We start from the raw sequence: 21,371 nt of genomic DNA, 5'->3' as shown, positions 1-21,371 counted from the left end.
TAAGTTAGGAAAGAACATATCCCTAAAAATGTTGGAGAAGTCCAACGAAAACCTCGGCATTTGAATTGAATGTATATTAAATTCTAAGTAGGAAAGAATGGTTGTTGGATATAATGTTTGAGCTCGGAAAGAATGTCTGCTAGGGAAAATTTAGCTCGGCTTGTTTATTTCTATTTCCAATGTTGAAACTAGTCCTGATCCCCCTACTGATCACAAGGGGCTGCTCGCGATGATTTCGCAGTAGCTAGAGTTACTAGCTTAGGGCCTTTACCCACGACTTGCGTTCTTTGCGGTGGAAACCCACGTCTTGTGTTCTATGCGGTGGGAATGTCCATGTCGTGCGTTCTATGCGGTGGACATACCTAGTTGTATGGGCAGCTAGGCGACTACGGGAGGAGTAAACTCTCGCTGGAGGGGGGATGTTGTACCTCCAGAACATTGGAATTTTAATGAATAATTTTTGAGTAAAATTTTTGCTAGATTTATTGTCTTGGTGCCGCTTTGCAATACTGGTTGAAGGGCTGTCTTAATGAACCTTGTGAATCGGAACCTAATCAAGGAACTTATATGTTGAACAACCATTGTGGTAGTAATTAGGACACACAAAGACGTGTGAGTGTGGGGGTGGAAAGTGGGGGCTTGGCTCGGGTTGCCAATGCCTATGAGAAGGGTGGTCCCCATTGGTCAGGAACTCCCCGTCCCCATAGTGTTATAAATCGACGCTAGTATTACTCATTGCCCCAAGAGCGGCGAAGCTTCAAGTGTATGTGCCTCTGAAACATGGGGAGAAAGGCACTTGGGACTTCTCTCCTCTTGGAAGGTGGGTCCTAGGATCGCTAGATAAGTTAATCATGCTTCCCCTGCGAGGTGGAACTAGACCTCAATGTTAGTATGCTCGAACTCTATTCACTTGGTGATGAGAGATTGTCCGCTAGTTGAACCCAAAGCCATGTTGTTTGTTTCCACTGTAGATCTAGTGGCCATCACGTTTATCATTAGATCCGTCGTTTGAGACGATGGTGTAGCTAAAGTTGGCCGAAGCTAAGTGGTGGTGTTTGCTAGGCAAAGGGTGCAGTCGAGTGCAGTGTAGAAGGCTAGGGTAGGTGCCAAGGCCCTTGGCAGCCAAAGGATAGCGGGAAAGTATGCTTCATGCGGTTTTTTAGGCCAAAAGTGCAACGGAATGGTCCAGAAGGGGTGGTAGATGAAGATGTCCAAAATTCCAAGTCCAAGCTCTAGAATGTAGAGTTCAGTGTGCTCTAGAAGCCAATCCAGACGGCTTGTCAAAGGGAGCCCTGGTGTGCAAGATATTGCAGTTTAAAGAAAGAGTGCGTAGCAGATCCCCGACGGATAGGGCAGCTAGGGACAGGTGGCCCGGGCTGATGTCAGTGCATACATGTGTAGAGCTCGAGTTACGGAGCATGCCTGTCTTCTAGAATGCGAATCGGAGCTCTGCATGGCAAGTTATGGCCATTAGAAGATTTTCTGGGGGCCGTGTCTGAGCCCACTTGGTTGCATTGAAGGGTGTGCCATCTGGCATCATTTTAGCCTCGCCAAGGTTCTTGGTGGCAGTGTGCATCATGGGGAATTAGCACAAATTGACGGTTCACCAATTGGATTCCTGGTCCGCAAGATATTGCAGGTCAAAGTTGGGGGCTATCCCTTGAGCGGTGATTACAGATGCTTTTCTTGTGTTTTGTCGGTCTTGTTTGGTAGGCCTGGGAGAGTCAGAGTGCGGTGAGCATGGGGGGGTTCAAAGTCGGGAACCAGCTCCATCAGTTGAACCTTACGGCCCCAAAATCTGATTACCGGGTGCAAGTTGGCAAGCAGACAAGCAATGTGGAAAAATTGGTTTTCTATGGAGTGTTTTCAAAGACTTGACAAGGCTTTGAAGACCATGGGCCACAGAGATGCCATGTGGCGCCGAAGTAAAGCCACATGCAAGGAGGAGGCCGGATGTTTCACTCTATATGGGCTGGGGCAAGTAAGCCTCATTGGTATCACAAGGTGAAGAGGGAGCTTGGAGCTCCGTGAGTTGGTGTCTATGGCGCGAGCGCCTCCGGCGCTGCGTAGGCGGCGATGTGGCGGTTTTGGCGGCAGTCGGCGAGGCGGGGCGACGCAATGGCGTGCCCGCGTACGTGTAGGTCTGTTGACGCCCGTTGTCAGATGACGTGGCAGCCCCAATGGGGAATGGTCCCGTGGCCCTTAGAGTCCCGAAGTTTTGAAGGAGAGAGGAGGGGGCAATAGCGACATCGCTATTGCCTCCCCCCCTCAGGTAAGAGGTGAATCGCACAGCACAGAGAGAGAGAGAGAGAGAGAGAGAGAGAGAGAGAGAGAGAGAGAGAGAGAGAGAGAGAGAGAGAGAGAGAGAGAGAGAGAGAGAGAGAGAGAGAGAGAGAGAGAGCCCAAAGGCCACAATGTGTACCAAGCAAAGAGCAAGACCACTCCAAAGAGTGTCCGGACAAATGGACCAAAAAGTAAAAGGACCAATTGGGGCAGGACAAACCAAAACTAAAGGAGGAAATGAAAGCTAAGGGCAAAATGAAGGCCAAGGGGTCGGACAGAGAAAGGGAGTCAAAGTCAAGCCTATAGGGCAGTATAAAGTTAAGAGGGTGAAAATTGGAGGATAAAAAATAAAAAGGCTAGGGGGCAATAGCAACCCCCCCCCCCCCCCCCCCCCCCCCCCCCCCCCCCCAGTGCAAAGAGTGAAGAAGAGGGAGATAGAGCAAAGCGGTGCCCCCCTTCCAAAAATTTTCAGTTCAAGGTGCCAAGTGGACCAATTAAATTGTAAATTCCCAAATTAAAGGCCCCCCTTATAAAAGTCAAAAATGGATCAAATTTGGGGCTTTTTTCTTGGCCTTTTGAGGTGCCGTTTGAAGCCTGCAAAGTGGAGTTCTCAAGCAAGCTAGCCCCTTTGTAGCTTTTGCTTGAAAATGGCCATGGTGATGGCATTGCAATCCTGTGTATATGTTTTTTGAAGTGCAATCAAGCCACAGTTGCCTCCCGTGCTGTTGTTTCCCCTTCCCCCCTTCTCTTTCTCCTGCTTTCATGTTCCTCCTCGATGCCGGTTGTGTGGAAGTGTGTGCCCCCCCCGGACCGACGGTGTGTTGTGTGAGAGAGTGAGATTGAGGTGTTGTGAGTGTGTGTAAGGGTGGAGACAGGCAGTGGTAGTAGGTGCAACTTGTGTGGTGATTTGTAGAGTGTGTGAGCAGTAGTAATCGAGCAGGCGGTGGTCTGCTAGTGTGAGTTGTTTGTTTGAAGGTGTTTTCCGAGAGGATAGGGGTGTTGTGAATGCCCTGAGCTATAGAGAGGCCCTTGTGTTTGTGCCGGGTGTGTTCCCCCATTCCCCCTCTCCAACGACGGGGTGGGGATCTCACATCCTCCACTTCACATGGAGCCCCCAATAGGAAGATTGTGATTCCTAAAGCACCATGGATACTATCCAAAGATGAGATAGATCAAGTGAAGGGTTCCATTGCATCTATTCACACACCAATGGCATACATGAGGTCACTAAAGGGAAATTTCAAAAAAGCAAAGAAAGGTGGAAGCATTCAATTGTATGGGTTGAAGTGCTTTTGGGAGCAGATTTCATCTTTTGAATGGAGGAGTCTGAATGGGTCTCTCTAGTAGTTATTGTTTCCAAGATAAATGGAAGATTTAAGGTATGTGTTGATTTCAAATCTTTTAATGTTTCCACAAAAAGGAATCATTATCCACTATGTTCCAGGATGAAATCGTCAATCAAGGTGCAAGTCATGAGTGCTACTCAATCATGGATGGTTTTTTTGGCTACTTTTAGATCTTGATAGCAATTCAAGATCGATTGAAGACTACCTTCATTTCTCCTTAGGGCTATTTTTCCTACAAGAGAATTCCTTTTGGATTGGTTAATGCATATGCTACCTTTCGAGGGTGGATGAATAAAGCTCATATGGAAAAGTACTATATAATGCATTATTAGACACATGAGATCAACATAACTTGCTATCCTATGAAGTGTGGTGTTAGCTAGGAAAACCACTTGTATCCAAGAGTACCATCCAATTCAAGGATATCAATAAGAAGAAAACCATTGTCTTTGCAATCGTGTACACTCATGTCATCTATGACTTGAGACAATGGTTCAAATATTTTGGGTCATGCGTGTTAACACTATGGAGGGTAACATAAACCTAGGGCACAAGTGGATGTATGCGACTAAATATAGTATCTTGGGGAATCAAGAGTATCTTAATGAAAAAACCAGATCTTAGCCCTATCGCTCACTCAAGGAATGGCCACTGAGCTATCACCTCCTAATGGAGCACATGACAAGGAAACATCGTAGATCTAAGAAGTTAGAAAATCCTTGCCAATTGCACAACCCTCTAAAGCTTCAACTTCCATGGCTAAGACAGTTAATGTTGCACCCAATAACTTAATTTGACAAAGGGTACATATCAATGGGTCCCAAAGAGTTTGTTAGTATCCCCTTCTACTCTTTAATCTCATACAAAAAAGAAACCTCATAGAAATGTGTCCACCTAGCTTAAGAAATGCAAGGTTATGTCATGTTGGGTTTCTGATCAACAGTTAGAAGCCCAAGTCTACTATGATAAAAATTGTACCTAAAGATAAGTTGTGTTCTTTCCTATCACCTACAAAACCATGTTTTTCAAATCTTGTAGCTTCAAAGCCAATTGAGGATTGTGGGAAGAAAAGTATCACGGAGTTCTCCACACTTGTTATGGAGCTAGTTTGGGTGCCAAAGAAAAATAAATTTATTCCACCTATCTTAGGAAGGGTGGAGTCACATGTAGCTTCTAGCTCACCATGTCCCTCAAGGATTGATATAGAAGCTTCGACACAACCTCCACCTACCACCATCAACATCCAAAAAGATACCAAAGCATCTACATCTCCCATTTTAAATCTATTGCCTGATGAAACACTTCAAGTTTGTATGGGAGAGTCCCTTACCGCCCTTGCAACTTGATGATACACCTAAGGTGGTGGAACACAAGTGGATAAAGTCCTCTTCTATTACCAACTAGAGTAACTAGTTTCAAAGGGTGATGAAATCTAGAGAGAATGCAACTTAGCGTATATCTTCCCATGAATTCCCTCTTAGCCTTTCTTCCCTATCCTTTTAACCTCCAAATCTTAGAGAATGTATCTATATATACACACTTACATACATACATGCATACATACATAGATATAATGTATGTATGTATATATATATATATATATATATATATATATATATATATATATATATATATATATATATATATATATCCTTATACTTAAACTAGCAAAAAAAAAAAAAAGAAGAAGTAAAAGAGCAAGAGCCATCTAGCAACAAAAGTGAGATATCACAAATCCACAAGACTCACAATGTCACATCATGTACATTGAATAACCATGTAACTATGAGGAGCCTAATCAAATCTATTTGTGCTTGAACACAAATATAGTTAGTTCACTAGAGTCATCTACTTTTACACTTGGTAAGAGATATCCTCTTGACTTTTCTCAAGTATGTCAAATGTTTTTTCCTCTTATATTCACTATGTGGGATATTTTTGTCAATCTAGCATGTGAGGAGAATGATAACAAAATAGAATGGATGTTGTGTTTAGTGACTATGATTGAACCCTACACAATAGAGGATATTGCCCCATTGGTACATGCTTACCCCTACACACAAAATGCCTAGCTATGCATGTTAACATTCTTGATTAACATTTATGCACAAGAAGATGAAGAATTATCAATAGATGACACTGAGGAATCCTATGGTGTGATGAATCCTATATGTCATTGAGGATGACTTTATTTATCTTGATGATTGGGATATAGGCTTATCCTTGGGATTGCTAGCCAATATATACAATATCCTCTTACCTTGATCTTAAAGTGTGGTGCAAATAGACAATTTAGGATTCTATATATAGTTTTAATTTTGTTCAATAAATGGTTGGTGCCTTCTCTCACTGATATGCATGTTGGAGGTATATGGTATTTTTTGCTAATGTGTTCAGGGAGACGTTGCAGTAGATTTACTTTTCAACATCATGCGGTCCTTGTCATGTCTGTACCAAAACACAACAAGAAATTGCTGCCAGGACAAAACAAATGTTTCTTGTCCATTGTTGTTGCTTTGTTGTTTTTTTCTAGTATTCATGCTTGCTTGTTTCAAGAGTAATTGGCAACAAAGTATCTAACATACTTTCTTAGTATTCTAATTTTGCCTCATAGCTCGGGGAAAGGGGCGAGAGAGGGGGCTTCATTACAAATAAAATATGCCTATCACGTGGGTTCAAATGTAAGGATTATTTTATTCTACATTTTCTCACATTTTCACATACTAAAGGGGTGTTGAAAAATAGATCTTGAAAAAACTTACAGATTGGATAGAAAATGCAACACAAGGCCGGATATTCAGTTTACAGTCTGACAAGTCATCAGATTTATGCATAGCCCAAGGTCTTAGAATTGGTAGTCTACCAAGAGGATTTTCCGCTATTTGAGTGACACTTTACATCTTGGGACCATTGCCGCCAGACTTACATGCCTTTTTGGACTTACATGCTGGTTGTATTGACATGCAAGTGTCCACAAGTGGTTTTTGTTTCATGCTTGGCAGTTAATGTATATCATGGTTGAGAAAAAGCAACCTAGTGTGGACTTCTAGTTGTGAGGCTGAGTACAGGGCAATCTTCACAACTACAGTTGAATGTGTATGGCTCAGACGCCTTATGGTTGATTTGGGTGTTGGACAGAGGACACTACCAACACTATCTACACTAACAGTCATAGCGCATTGGCAGTTGCAAGGAACCCACTTTTTCATGCTCGCACAAAGCACATTGAGGTGCATTACCACTAGTCAAGGAGAGGCTCTCAGCGGGAGAGGTTAGCTTGGTTTATGTGCCAACATAGAACAACCTTGCAGATATTTTCACAAAGGCATTGTCTCATGAGAAGTTCGAAGGTTTTCGCAAATCTTTGGGATTACTCCCCTTTGTGGACAAATCATGTCCTCAGAGCATGGCACTTCCCTTTACTCTATGTGCTAGCTCTTGTTCACTACATCACTCCAGGGGGGATTTGTTACCATATACATGTGGTAGTGATGTGTGTGAACACACTTAGGATTTCCGGGGTATTTTTTCCCTCACTAGGAGGTTTTTTTCCCCGTGCATTGTAGATACACCCATCACTCTAGGGCTAGCTTATCTTTCCATTGCACACTAAGTAATACACTCTCTATTGTGTGCCTTGAGATTCCTTCATCTTCTCCAAGATGTGTGTGTTTTTCTGCAACCCTAATTCCAACAATGGTTCTAGTTCTTCTTGGTTTGGATATTTCAGTCTGCTTAGGGCTAGGGGCTTTTGATTTGGCCGCTCTAAATTGACTTAGGATGGTATTTTTTAGCCATTTCAATCCATTTAGGATTAGTCGCTTAGGGTTAGTGACTTATGGTTTCAGTTCCTCTTTGTTGGGATGTGGCTTTTAGTTTGTGCACTAATAATTGGCCATGTTTGGATGCTGAGGATTGGCTACTTAAGGTGATCCACTCTAAATCTGCTTAGGGCCGCATTAGTTTATCCATTTCTCTCCGCTTATGATTCTAGTTCTTCTTGGTTTGGATGTTTCAGTTCGCTTAGGGCTAGCTGCTCAAGGCTAGCAAATTTTAGTTTAGCCGCTCTGAATTGGCTTAGGGTCACGTTAATTTAGTCATCTCAATCCGCTTAGGGTTAGCCGCTTAGGGTTAGTGGCTTATGATTTTAATTCTTCTTGGTTGGGTTGTTTTAGTTTGTTTAGGGCTAGCCGCCTAGGGTTAGCGGCTTTTGGTTTGGCTGCTAGTAGTTGGCCGTATAAAGCCACTTAAGGTTGGTCATGTAAAGCCGCTTAGGGTTGGTTGTATAAAGCCGCTTAAGTTTGACCGCTCTTTATCAGGTTAGGGTGGTGTTAGGCAAGTTCTTAATTCTCGTTAGGGCTAGCTTCTTAGAGTTAGCGGCTTTTGATTTGGCCGCTAGGATTTTAAGAGTTTTAGAGGGTTGACACCTTTTGGTTTGGTACTCTAAATTGGCTTAGAATTTGACCGCTCTAACTCAACTTAGTCATAGAAGTGGCTTTAAATTGACTTAGCTAATCAACAAATGATGTTTGCATGTAGGTTTTGGTTTGGCCGCTTGGAGTTTTAGGTTAGAGTATTAGGGTTTGTCCTCTACATGCATTTTCATGTAGACGTGGGTGTGTACTTATGTTGCTCTCACAAGTATAGGCATCAACCAATAAAGTATAACCCGGTTATCCTAATCTTTGTGCACCTTTAGAACAAGGTATATGGGGATAGGCATGGCTAGAAAATGTGAGGTAGTTTACACTATGCCAATGTAGAAATTCTAAAGGGCTAGCCAGCTTTGGTTTGGCCACGCTAAATTGGCTTAGGATTTGATCTCTCTAAACCAACTTAGTATTAGCAGCGTTAAACCGATTTAGCTGATTAACAAATTGACGTGTTGCAATAAATTGATGAAACCTTAGAGGAGAAGCATCCTCTCGTCAGCATATCAACTTTTGGTAGGTCGCTCTAAATTGCGATTGACTTAGGGTTTGGAAGTTTCGATCCTCTTAGGGCTAGCTAGCCATTTGTTTAAACTTATGTGTTGAATGTTATAGTTTGTAATAGCAAACCACACTAACTATTACTTATTAGTTTGTTGTGGAATCTCTAATTTAATTATGGATAATAGAATCATGGCATGCCCTTGTGTGTTATGTAAGCATCAAATCTTTTGAAAACAAAAGATTTGTGATCAACATATACGCAACAATGGTCTTTTTCTCGTAGAGAAACTACAAGATTTGTGTTATCAATCTCATGGTCACGAGACAATAGAACAAGCCCCACTCTTAGATATTGCTCCAATTTCATCATGGATTCAACAAAGGAGGTGAATATCAAATGAATCACCATTGGTGGAGTCTACCCCACCAACAGTCGTTGGATACCTTCTTTGGTATGGACCCCATCATTGAAAGCCAAGGTGTAGAAAACATTCAAGGAAATACTACCTCTCAACCTCAATCCTCCCATCCACATCAACGGCATGAGAATGACAAAGATAAAGGAGAAATGATGTGAACTCTTGTCCACATGCCGCTTTACAATGGTGCCAAAAATTTTATTCTTCCTATAGCGTTGGCAATGCTTAACCTAACCTACAATCTATTATAAAGGAGAGATGATGTGAACTCTTGTCCGCATGCCGCTTTACAATGGCGCCAAAAAATTTATTCTTCCTATAGCGCTGGCAATGCTTGACCTAACCTACAATCTATTTATGAATGGTCTTACACAAGTGTCACTGAGCTTTTCAAGTAGATATATGACATTCTAAGTTACCTTCAATACAAAGTTCTTGTTTAAATTGTTTAAGTGGTATTGATAGTTTGCTCAACGAGCAGATATTGTTAGAATGCAATCACATGTACTCTACCTGACCTGTTGTCAAACAGCTTCTTATGAACTTGGGGATGGATTATAACAAAATCCATGCATATCCTAATGATTGTGTACTCTTTTGAAATGAGTATGAGAACTTTGAAATAGTGTCCCAAATGTGGATCAAATAGGTATACAGAGAACACACCAGGAAAATATGTCCTTGCAAAGATTCTACGACACTCTCCAATCATTCCAAGAATAAAGAGCATGTTTAGGTGTAAGTTTATAGCAGCTTTGATTACATGGTATCAAAACATTGCATCGATAGATAATGTGATGCGAGTGCTTCTTGATTCTCTTGCATGGAAGCACATAGAAGAAAAATGGCCTTCATTTGAAAAAGAACCTCATTGTGTCCGTTTGGTTTAGCAATGGATGGAGCTTGAGGGGTGCACCTTTAAGAAACTATTCATATAACATGCATTCAAAGGGTAATAAAAGAACCCCTTTACTTATATAATTAGGATTAAAAAATGACCCCTTTTTCTTCAAAAACCTATGGTTTTTTCTCTCAAATCAATTAAAAGACCCCTTTTGTTAATATAATCCTGTTAAAATTTTAAAATTTTTGCAATTAAGAAACCCATTCATTTGAAATCACGTGTAGTAACATAACAAAGAGATGAACCCCCCAAGGGATGGAGAGTGAATCGCGGAGTTCCTCATGGAACACATGGCCTATTTCCTTGGTGAATTATAATCTTTCATCATGGTTAGCTATCAAGAAGGGTCATCTGCTATTGTCACTGATGTTCTAGGGAAGTATAAGGTAAACAACATGGACGTTTATCTGCACCACTTTATAGAAGAGATTCAAATCTTGTGGACATTGACTGATGTTGTTGATATATCCCAATCGATCAATCTAGGAGATACCTATGTGTGGAAGACATTTTGACATGGACAATGCACGAGTGGCCAGACGTTGGTGAGTGTTTAGGTAAGTACTTTGAAGCCCATACCTATATGCATTTTATAGGTGGTGCTTGGTCAATGTTTGATGACTTTTTGTTCCTTCACACTGATTTTAAGGTTTGAGCTACTCGGAAAAAGGTTATGAGATTTTGTCTTCTCAAGTCAAAAGTCATGGAAAAGTGGATTGAGAAGTATGAAGTGGAAAAGAAACAATGTTTGGATGATCGGTTGCAATTCAAGCACAATTGTGCCACTAGAAATCTTCCCTTTTCAGATCATCTAAAAAAACTGTCAAACTTTCCTACTGGACGCTGGCTAGATGCAACAATTTCAAAGGAAAAGTGAAATGGAGTATTGATTACTGAAGAGGAAGTTGATATATCAAGGGGATGCGATTGCCATGTATATATTGTACTTGTTTCTTATTTTTAACCACATGAAAATATATCGATATTAAGTCTAATATTGCTTTATGTGCTTGTAGTATCATAAATACAGAGCATTGTGGTCACATGGACAATACTTTAGAGTGCTACAAATAGACAAATGAAGGGTCATCTTTGACAATGGTGTCAGGAAAAGCTTTGTTCATCAAGAAAATCGGAGTAGTGTCAGGGATGACACTTAACAAACTGGCCAACTTGGATATTTTGGCTACATCCAAGACATCTTGAAAATTATCTTTAAAATGTTTGATATTTTTATTTTTGATGTGAAGTGGTTCAGAGTTGGTCCCAATGCAATTGTGCGCAAAGATAGGAATGGACTAATTCAAATGAATTCTAGGTGGGTGTGGACAGATGATTGAGATACATTTGTACTTCCACAGTATTTATCATATAGATCCATTATGGAAGGAAAAAGATGAACAAGATGTGACTAAACCATGCTGGGTCTTTGTTGTCCAATTTTCTCCAATAAGTAAACAAGTCTATGGAGGATTGAAGGTTGAGAACAAAGAGACACATGAGCAACGTGCACAGATTGCCGATGATTGGGATGGGGATATTGAGTTTGAAGTCTGTGCTCTTTGTGAGCAAATGCCTGAACTTGAAGATGAGCAATCATATTCGGACATAAATGCAGAGATGGATTAGGCTGTGGAGTTTGATGACAAAGATAAGAAGTTTAGATAGAGATAGATATCTTTGGTGCATCGTACTCTCATAGAAGATGAGAGATTGATTGGGGATTTTTGTTAAGAACTCTCTTGAGTCTTGTATTATCTACTTATGATTAATAGATTTAACTTATCATCCAACAATGAATAGATAGTGATTTATGTTTTGTGATTAAGTGAACTAATGTATTGTATATATTTTTTCAAATTAGTTTTTACAACCATAGCAGATGACAAGAAGCCATACTCTTTGAGCTTCAATTTTTCAATTACTCCGAGCGGCATGTCACTTGAGTAGATGACAACATTTTACTAACAGTTTTTCTCTGAGCATTGTGCATACACACAATGATTTTGGAGAGTTGGTCCCTAAGACTAGATACGACTGCTCTGACTCCTACGATCAGCGTTCTATCACACCGATTGGTGGTGTCACACCTATGATAAGTGTCCCAATTACACAGTCAAAGTTACACCAATGGGTCAAGATACACCGGAGACTGCGCTCTCTTGTTCATCTTTGAGACGATGCAAGTCTTGTTGTTTAGGTGGTGGTGGTGCTACTGATGCTTCCACACCACCGAGAGAGCATCCACCTCTCTCTTCAGTAGAGAGTACACCCCTTAGCACACCACACACACCTTGGAGATTGCATGAGTTTGATCCTACCTAGATGTACAAGAACATGGAGGGGGCATTTATTACCGATAGAGTTGGAAAGGCCATGAGACAAAGGGTTTGCCAACTCTATACGATGCAATTTGGACACTCTGTGATATAGCATTGGGATGCTCAAGATCATGTGAGGAAGAATTACATCACAAAGAGTACATGCCAACAGATGTGGGCAATCCAAGTTTCAATTATTGGATCTTGAGTGTGGCTATTGCGACAAGGTCACATCGTCGATCAGAGGTAAGAGATAGGTACAAGAATAATGAGCCAAAGCAGGCATGGGTGGACGTAGAGGAGTGGATGGGGATCACACGAGAGGCACATGAACATCCTGACATGTTTAAGCAACAGTAGAGAGATGCATATAGAGTATGTGTGGAGTCTGTAGGATCATCTCATCTTGGGAGTGGAGGCTACGAGACTCTTCAATATGAGTTTTAAGTGACATATAATATTTAAATAGCGTATGTGTATATGCTTTTCTAATATTTATCTTATGGTTAAGTGTGTCTTACGTGAGCTTGCCATGAAACATTCTCCTACACGTCAAGAAGAAAAATATGGATGAAGGAGAGCCAATCTTATGGTTAAGTGTTTGTCTTACATGAACTTGCCATGAACATCCTCCTATACGTCTTGAAGAAAAATACGGATTTAAGTATAGATTATCAGCTCTACTATATCAGCTTCAAGATGATGGAGAGGGTATTGACTGGGAGGCATTACCTTGACGAGTATGGTTTATGTCTATATTTTCATTGATTATAGTTCATGTATAATTAGTTATGGTTATGCTTTTGGTTCATGCGTATACATAGACATCAATTATGGTTTTGACTATGTTTTGATCATGTCTATAGTTATGGTTCTCAAAAAATTTCATGATTATAGTTATGATTTCAGAATTTTGTGTGATGGTTATGGTTATAATTTTGAAATCGTATTATAGTTATGGTTATGATTTGAGAATCTAAATATGATTATGGTTTTAGAATCATGTTATGTTATGGTTTTGGAGTCATGTTATGGTCATGGTTATGGACTTGCTTCTTGGTTATAAATTTGGAATCATCTTATGATTTTGGAATCATGTTATGGTCATGAGTATAAAATTGCTCTTTGGTTATGGTTTTGGAATCATGCTATGGTTATGGTTATGGTTTCAAAAGCTTGTGATGGTTATGGTTATGGTGTTGGAATCATGTTATGGTCATGGTTATAGTTTGAGAATCTGCAAGTTATGGTTTGAAAGTTTTGTTATGGTTATGATTTGCGAATCTTGCTATGGTTATGATTTTGAAATCCTGTTATGGTTTGTGAATCTTATGGTGGTTATGGTTTGCGATTCTTGTTATGGTTATGGTTTGTGAATAAAGGCAGGACTATACTACTCACTCATACAACAACAATGAAGTGAATTATATAGGAAGAGAATTGCAAGGTTTTTCAGCCATAAGAAACAGCCCTCTTTGTTTCCCCATGATCAAAAGTGCTAATGTGTGAATTTTTGGAACTTTAGTGCCATTTTTGACAAAATATTAGGTCAATTTTAGCTCATTCTTCACCCCAAAAAGATCACTTTTGATGTGAAAATCCCCAAACACGATCAAAAAAATCCCTAAATTTGTGAAAAATTTCAAGCTTGAAGACTCGTATGCATAGACTCATTTTGTCTATGTGACAGTGCATATGAATCTTCAAGCTCAAAAAACTTGTCGAGGAAGGCAAACTCAAGTATATTGATAATTGGGTTGTCAAAGGCGAGATCTAACATGATATAAAGCGGGAGCATGCAATCCATACCACTACAATTGTCTAACTTGAGTGGTCGGTATAGCCAAGGGATGTGGAAGAATATGTCTAAGATGCAGGTTAAAAAACCAAAAGGTTGTGTTTGTAAGATTTAATATACAAAGCTTGTTAAAGGGATCCCCTTGTTACATCATTTTGTAGCCTGTCTTTTAAGGATCGAGAGACAAAGTGTTTTATGAGCGGATTGCAAATCTTGCAAACAAACATGGATGTACACCAACATAGTAAGCTTTGAATTTTCCGAGGCATTAAGCCAAAAGGCAACATCTATGGAATAGCAGCATCTGTGGTCTTTGTTGTATGAAGTGCCTTTAGAGTTGAATTCATTGAGGTGAAGCCTTCCAAGAAAGACATTAAAGAAATTTCAAGTACGGTGTCAACAACTAATGAGGTTTTTGGGGGAAAATATGCTCGAGGATATGAGAGCACGTATTCAGACACCGCTTTCTAGAAATCTTAATTGCTATTTAAGATGCAATGAAGCATTATCAACAAAATGTATATTAGGATATAATACAAGCCTACCTTCCTTTGTCCCTTTTCTTAAAAATAAATTTTTCTTGAATATATTAAGAAGAGGAACTTTTTACATCATCATCACGCGCAGAGCTCATTCCAATCGATTGGCCATATTCCATTTGAATCCATACTTATCGTTTTTTTGTCAAGGAATCTATACACATCTCCTTGTAAACTTGTTTTTTGATAAAGAAAATTGGCAATTAGTGAAGAAATAAAGAGGAATTTCTCACACTCTTATCAAGAAGCTTTGCTTGGTGAACCGAGAAACTTTAGTTTCATGGCATTGAATTCGAAGCCTGACATACCAAGAGATCTCATCTAGCAAGCCCTCCGACTACTAAAACCAATATATATTGTATCTTGCGTAAATGTTGCACTACAAAGTTAGCATAGAATAGAGTGTTAGTATATGGCTCCCTTGAAAAAAAGAAATGTCAGTTTCTGTCAAGATAGAAACAAAAAAGCAATTGAAACACAAAATAATGAGAAAAGGGAGACCTTACATTACCTTCAAGGAGTAGAATGTGATTTTATAGTGTGCATGTCGCTTGATGTTCCTACAAGTGTTCGGGAAAAATGTGTCTCAGCTTAATATCGTGCCGTTTTCAATTTCCAAAATGCTGGATCACAACAAGGGGAAAAGGAGAAATTTAGCCCCATAGTAGAGAAAAATAGTGTAAAAACCCAAAAAAGTAGACTAATTTTCTAAAATTTCCTCTTGGCAAATTCAAGGAAAGGAATTTTGTATGTTTGGAAAAGTGATTTTTACCCGAACATTGCCCTACAACCTTCGCATTTTGTTCCTTACTCTGACCTAATAGTCATATCAACTGTGTTTCCCTAGTAATATATAACACATTGGCACTAATTCCCGTTAGCATTGTTGCTTGTGCTTAATTGCAAAAATTCATAACCAGGAGGCAATATAAGGTCACGTGCTATGGTTTTTCATGATTCCTTTAGTTTGCAAGTTATCCATCCAAAAAGGCTTTCTATTTAGAATCGATAAGTTCAAAGCAAGTCACGAGGTTTATGCATAGTGCCAGTGTCTAGAGTGTAGTCCATTCCACCATCCTTTCTGTCAAGGTGTGGTTTCCAATGCAATTATGCTCATAGAAGTCCTCCATGTCAAGAGGCAGGGTGGCATTACTACTGGCCTTCTCAGTCACAAAGAGACGGTGGGGCACAACGGAATGCTTTCGTTCTCTCTTCAAACCTATCATTCGGGCTACCCCCAGTGCTGTGTGCATCTCCAAATACTCATCAAATGCCTTGCTATAGTCATGGAAATACCTGTACCACCTCAAATTGCCACACATTGTCAGACCCATCGCTAGCTCTGCAAACCCTTCTTTCGTACGACCCCAATTCATGACCCTCTTCATTGCCATCGTCACCTCCGCATAAGTAGCAGCGTAATCCGCAAATTTTTCCTCAACAGCACTTTCCAAACTTTCCTTCACGCTGTTGTAGATGAGACCCCAGTTGAGGAAATAAGTGATGATTGTAGGCTTCACCAAGTTATTGGAATTTGGGTGCAAAAGAGGTGCCCAGTCTAGCAGTACCTTCTCGATGCCCATGTAATGCACATCAGCTAAGTTATTTGTGTCGATGCGATGCAATCTCACCCCCTTCTGTTGAAGATCTGCCGCCAGCTTTGAAGCATTCACGTCCATCAGGACCAGCCGGATTCTGCCAAGCCTCCACTTGTCAAGAAATGATTTTAGCTTGGCACGCAAATGAAAGAAGAGACAACCATACAAATCATTGGCTGGCACACCAAAAGAAACGCCTGTCATTTTTACTTGTTTGCTATCCCATCCATCCAACGGATCTACCGCATCCCCCAGGGTCCATCCCAACAAAGGGCTGAACAAAAACTGATTAGTCTTGTTATGACAAGCAGCAGATGGTTGTGCGCCAAACGGAAGTAGAAGCCCAGTCTGCACAAAATGGTGATAAACCAGTCGATGGGCAGGTCGCATGCATCCCATCTTACGTTGTCCTAGATCTGGCCGACTCATTATCACCGACTTCCGCATCTCCTTTGCAGAATCCAAGGATATGTCATTGTTGTATAAATGCTCTAAAGTCTCCATGACATTATTACTCAATTGGGCGACTAGGCATGCTGGAATTGAGGAGCAAAAGGAGCTAGCATAGCCGTATACACCATCTCCAGATTGAAACCAGCTTTGCATTCGTCTGCATACAACCAGACAAATGGATGAAAAACACACAGAAGACTGTCTTCAATTCTAGAACATACTTCAGGCCTGTAATGTTGAGGTGTAGACCTACCTGGACATGCGACAGACTAGCGAAGAGACGACTTCAAAGTAACATAGATTTTACAAGTTCACTCATAGTAACCTGATTCCTAACCCGCGGACAGGAAATCAAGGACACAGATAAAGAAGGTTGCTTGCCTGGCAACCGCACTCACTGCTTTGAGCTGGGCCGTCGTTAGGGCTACAGAATACCACAGAGCAATGACAGCATCAATGGCATGTGCCCCATGAACTCTCAGAAGTTCCAGCATCAGAAAGTTTCTCAGCACCACCTTGGGGTTGTGATCATTCACATATATGATATACAATAGCTTTGCCTTCAAATCCGTCGGGAATCTGGCACACGGTTTCAATCACATTGCGGAGGTCCCCACTCGCAGTAAAGCACAGGCGAAGTTCATCGCTTTGGCAAGCATTAGTCCGGAGCACAGAAGACCCAAGGAGGCCATATGCAGGGAAATTGCCCCAAAGCCACTCTCCTTGGAAGGGCTGGGAAAGGGCAATCTCGGGAGACGGGGGACATACGAAAGAGGCATATTTAGTCTCTTGATCGCGCGAAATGAAGGAGGGGGTGCGCAACTCGCGGATCCATGAGGGGAGCCAAGAGGGCTGCATCAAGGGCGACTTACAGATCAGCTTGTGAAGCTTCCAATCCTGCTTTTGGCACTCTCTGCCACAGTAAGCCACCAGCCTACAGTTTTGGCAGAACTTGGAAGCGCGATGGCAACAAATGGTGGCATTTGCACAAAGCACAACATCCAGCTCCTGGCCATGTTGCCTCGACCCAAGCTCTGATCGCTTCTGCATTGCTTATAGAAACCCCATACAGCCGTCCTCATCCCCATCCCCATGTTCTTGTAATGCACTCTGTATCGCCCACAAGGGTGATGCAGTTAATGCTCCAGCCGCCCGACTCGCAATTTTGAGTACCTGGCGGCAGTGTTCGGGAAAAATCAATTTTCCAAACATACAAAATTCCTTTCCTTTAATTTTCCAAGAGGAAATTTTAGAAAATCATGCTACTTTTTCAAGTTTTTACACTATTTTTCTCTATTTTGGGACAGAATTTTTCCTTTTCCCCTTGCTCTCAACCGGCATTTTGGAAATTGAAGACGGCATGATATTAAGTTGAGACACATTTTTCCTGAACACTGCCTGGCGGGCAAAAATAGTATGAAGTCACTACTCTCCTCTCGTGCTGGGTCACACCTCCAGGCACTTTCTATGGAGCAAGGTTCTACACCTAATAGTATGAAGTCACTACTCTCCTCTCGTGCTGGGTCACACCTTCAGGCACTTTAGCAAGGTCCGCAACTAACATCCTAGGCACCCTTGTAAATCGGGCAATCCAGGCAGGTTACACGGATCGCACGTGCACGAGCTGATGTGGCCGCTAGGCACAAAATGATTGACACCGTATCAGATAGATTGGACATGCAAGCTCGGGGGGGGGGGGGAGGGAGGGGGGGGTGGGCCCGGATTGAGCCCAATGCCCCACCATACAAAACAATTATGTTGGATGGAGTTGGGTGGAAAGCATGCTTACCTGGCCAAGAGAGGATATGTAGCTTTTAAAAATCTCAACTATATTGGATGGAGCTGTGTGTAAAGCATGCCTACCTAGCCAGGAGAGGATGGGTAGGGTCTCTCGCAGTCTGTATTCAACATCAAAATCTGGATGAATTTGGAGTTATGTATGCAATGAGGAACATTCGCTTTAGCAAGGCATATGCATGGACGTGGTTAGCTCAAGCGAGCCTCGAAGAGGAGGTAGCGTGGTCATTTCCCAGTAGAAACTCTCAGCTCGTGCATGTGTGATTGTAGCCTTTCCAAACCCCCTTGAGTTACACACATAGAGCGCTAATCGATTATCCCATCACCCCTCCCGCATACCACTTAGTGTAGAGGGCTTGGGCCCTGCTCACCATCACGTAACCAACATGTTACCTAGAAAGAGAAGATTTTCATCATGTTCAACTAAAGTGGTGAACATAGTTTAATTTAGCCCTCATAAACAATAAGATTGCCTATTATGGCCTTGAAGTTGCCAAGGTTTGTATAAATTGAGAGTAGGAACCGTATCGATGTGCCCCTTCCTTTCTAGACCCTCTAGATGAGGGATTCACTGCTATTGGCAAGTAATCATTGCGTGAGTGTGTGAACCTGGTGAATGGATAGGCCAGATGTTTAGTAGCCAAAGGCGACCAAGCTCTTTGTCTATATGATCCAACTGTGTGACAATGGTCAGTGAAATCTTAAGTAGGCCCTTAAGGAAGAGTGAATTGAGTTACACACACTCAAAAATCGAGAAATAAGTAATGAAATTACTCTATTCTACACATCCTAAACTCATTAGCTTAGGTTATTGATCCCCGGCAACGGCGCCAAATGTAGGGAAGCGTTGTAGCACGACCTAATCGCAACCCACAAAAAATTATCAAATCCCTGGATCGGCAATCCGGCTAGGGCATGGAAGCACGAGCATCGGATGAATGGAATAGAGGATTCAAGAGATCACCTCTCCATTGCAAGTAGAGATTAGCAATGGCAAGACTAACTCTAAACCTACTCTAATCAAACAACTCCTACACACATCAAGCCCATCGAAGTCCGACTTGCCATAGACTAGAAACCCCAAGCACACTAATGATAAGCACACACTAATTACCACATGTCAATTACGGCACTTCATCAATAGCTATACACATGAGGTGAACGGTGCTAGAGCTTTATAAAACCTATCTACACACAAGCAAAGAATAGGGCACACACACAAGTTACAAGATTAAGACCCAACTTAATCAACTCAATTTGTGATGCTAAATATCGCAAATCAATTGCTTATGGAAGAATAGGAGTGGTTACTAGCAAGAAGTACATACATCTCTTAAATCTAGAATAATGAAAGTGTAATACTACTTTATGCAAGATGAAATGTAGAGAAGAAGTAGACTAATGAAAAAATAAGGATTAGATTAATCAAGAAGAGTTTACACTAATTACAATGGTTAGCACTAGCCTCTCAAGCATGGGCATTAAGGTCAAGGCTAGGCCAAAGAGTGAACACTCAAGAGAGAGGGAGCTCTCAAAAGTGGATCCTCAAGAGTGGATACTAAAAAATGAAGCTTCCTTGCCTAAAGGCTTCCTTTTAAGGGCTTCCCAACAATCCCTTCTACTATGGGTTTAAGCTTGAGCCCTCAAACTAACATATACAACTTTGGAACTCCAAGTGAACCCAAGACTTATACAAAGTGAGTGGAAATACTATGCACAACCATAGATATCTCCCGCTTGATGCATATTCAGTGTAGCATGTGTTAGCCATTGCTAACAGCACTCCCACGCATTTCCACTACCTTGGTGTCTCTTGAAAAACAGACTTCTTGAGGACTATTTGTCTTTGCCTAAGCTTTTGCAAACTTAGATGCAAAAGTATATCGATGCCTTGTAGGGGATGAAATGTAAATAAGAATGTGCACAACAATGTAATAGAGACAAAGGTTCCCCCACAGAGAGAGAGAGAGAGAGAGAGAGAGAGAGAGAGCGAGAGAGAGCTCTAAGGTTCAATATATTAAAACCACCACAATACATAAGCCTCATGTAGAGGAATTTCCATGAGAAACAACCACAACAAACCATACGAGCTCACACAAAAAGCTACCATATTTTCTTAAGAAAGACACCAAAAAAACAATATTCCTAGGATCTATGTTGCTAATGTTGGGGTAAAGCCCCATGTGGCCGGTTAGGCCAGGTGCCCGCCCACTATACTTATTCATTATGTACATAATAGAATAAGGGGGCTCACATGTAGAGAGTAAGTTTTAGCCCTTGCAAACACAAGGTCTCCTCCTCTTCTCTCTTCTCCATTGCTGCACACACACACACACACACACACACACACACACACACACACACACACACACACACACACACACACACGCTCTCGCTCGCGCACTTCAACTGGTATCAGAGCTCAGGGATTGTGAGCACCATTGGAGCTCAGCGGGAAAGCAGACAGAGAAGCAACAAAAACTACAACAAGTTTTTGTAGATCTGTTTTGGCCTACCAAAACGTTCTCATTCAAGCCGATTCTCGTGATTCTTGATCGGTTTTTCTTCCTCTTCAACTTTGTTGAAGAAAGTTTTCTCAAAATCTTTACCAATTTTGAGATACATCACTCAGACTGCCTGCTTGTCTAGGGTACACAGGTGCAGATTTTTACAGATCTGTTTTGACCTATATAAACATCACATTTCAGGTCCATTTCTGCGCGACCCAACCATTTTTGCGTGGTCTACAACTTTTCAGAAGGAAGTTTTTGCAAATTATGAGTGGTTTGGAAGATATAAGCTGACAGGCTGCAGGATATTTGAAAAGTTGAAGATTATGTATGCATATTGTGGTGATTTGCTACCTTCAGAGAGCTCGGATTCAGCTTTTATCATTCTCTTGTTTTACGCATTGATGTTTTGCTCTCAGTGAAGAGAGTGTAGGTTGATATTTTCAACACATTTATGCGCACATATTGA

General features: G+C 41.3%; 1 pseudogene; it reads right to left on the bottom strand.

Annotated features, from left to right (window-relative positions):
* Positions 1 to 15,510: 15,510 nt before the first annotated feature.
* LOC147426064 (uncharacterized) lies at positions 15,511 to 17,645 on the bottom strand (annotated as a pseudogene).
* Between the last annotated feature and the right edge of the window lie 3,726 nt (positions 17,646 to 21,371).

Source organism: Adiantum capillus-veneris, chromosome 24 (genome assembly GCF_014529385.1).
Source record: "Adiantum capillus-veneris isolate H3 chromosome 24, ASM1452938v2, whole genome shotgun sequence".
In the NCBI taxonomy this organism is placed as follows: domain Eukaryota; kingdom Viridiplantae; phylum Streptophyta; class Polypodiopsida; order Polypodiales; family Pteridaceae; genus Adiantum; species Adiantum capillus-veneris.
This window is presented reverse-complemented; position numbering and strand designations above follow the sequence as displayed.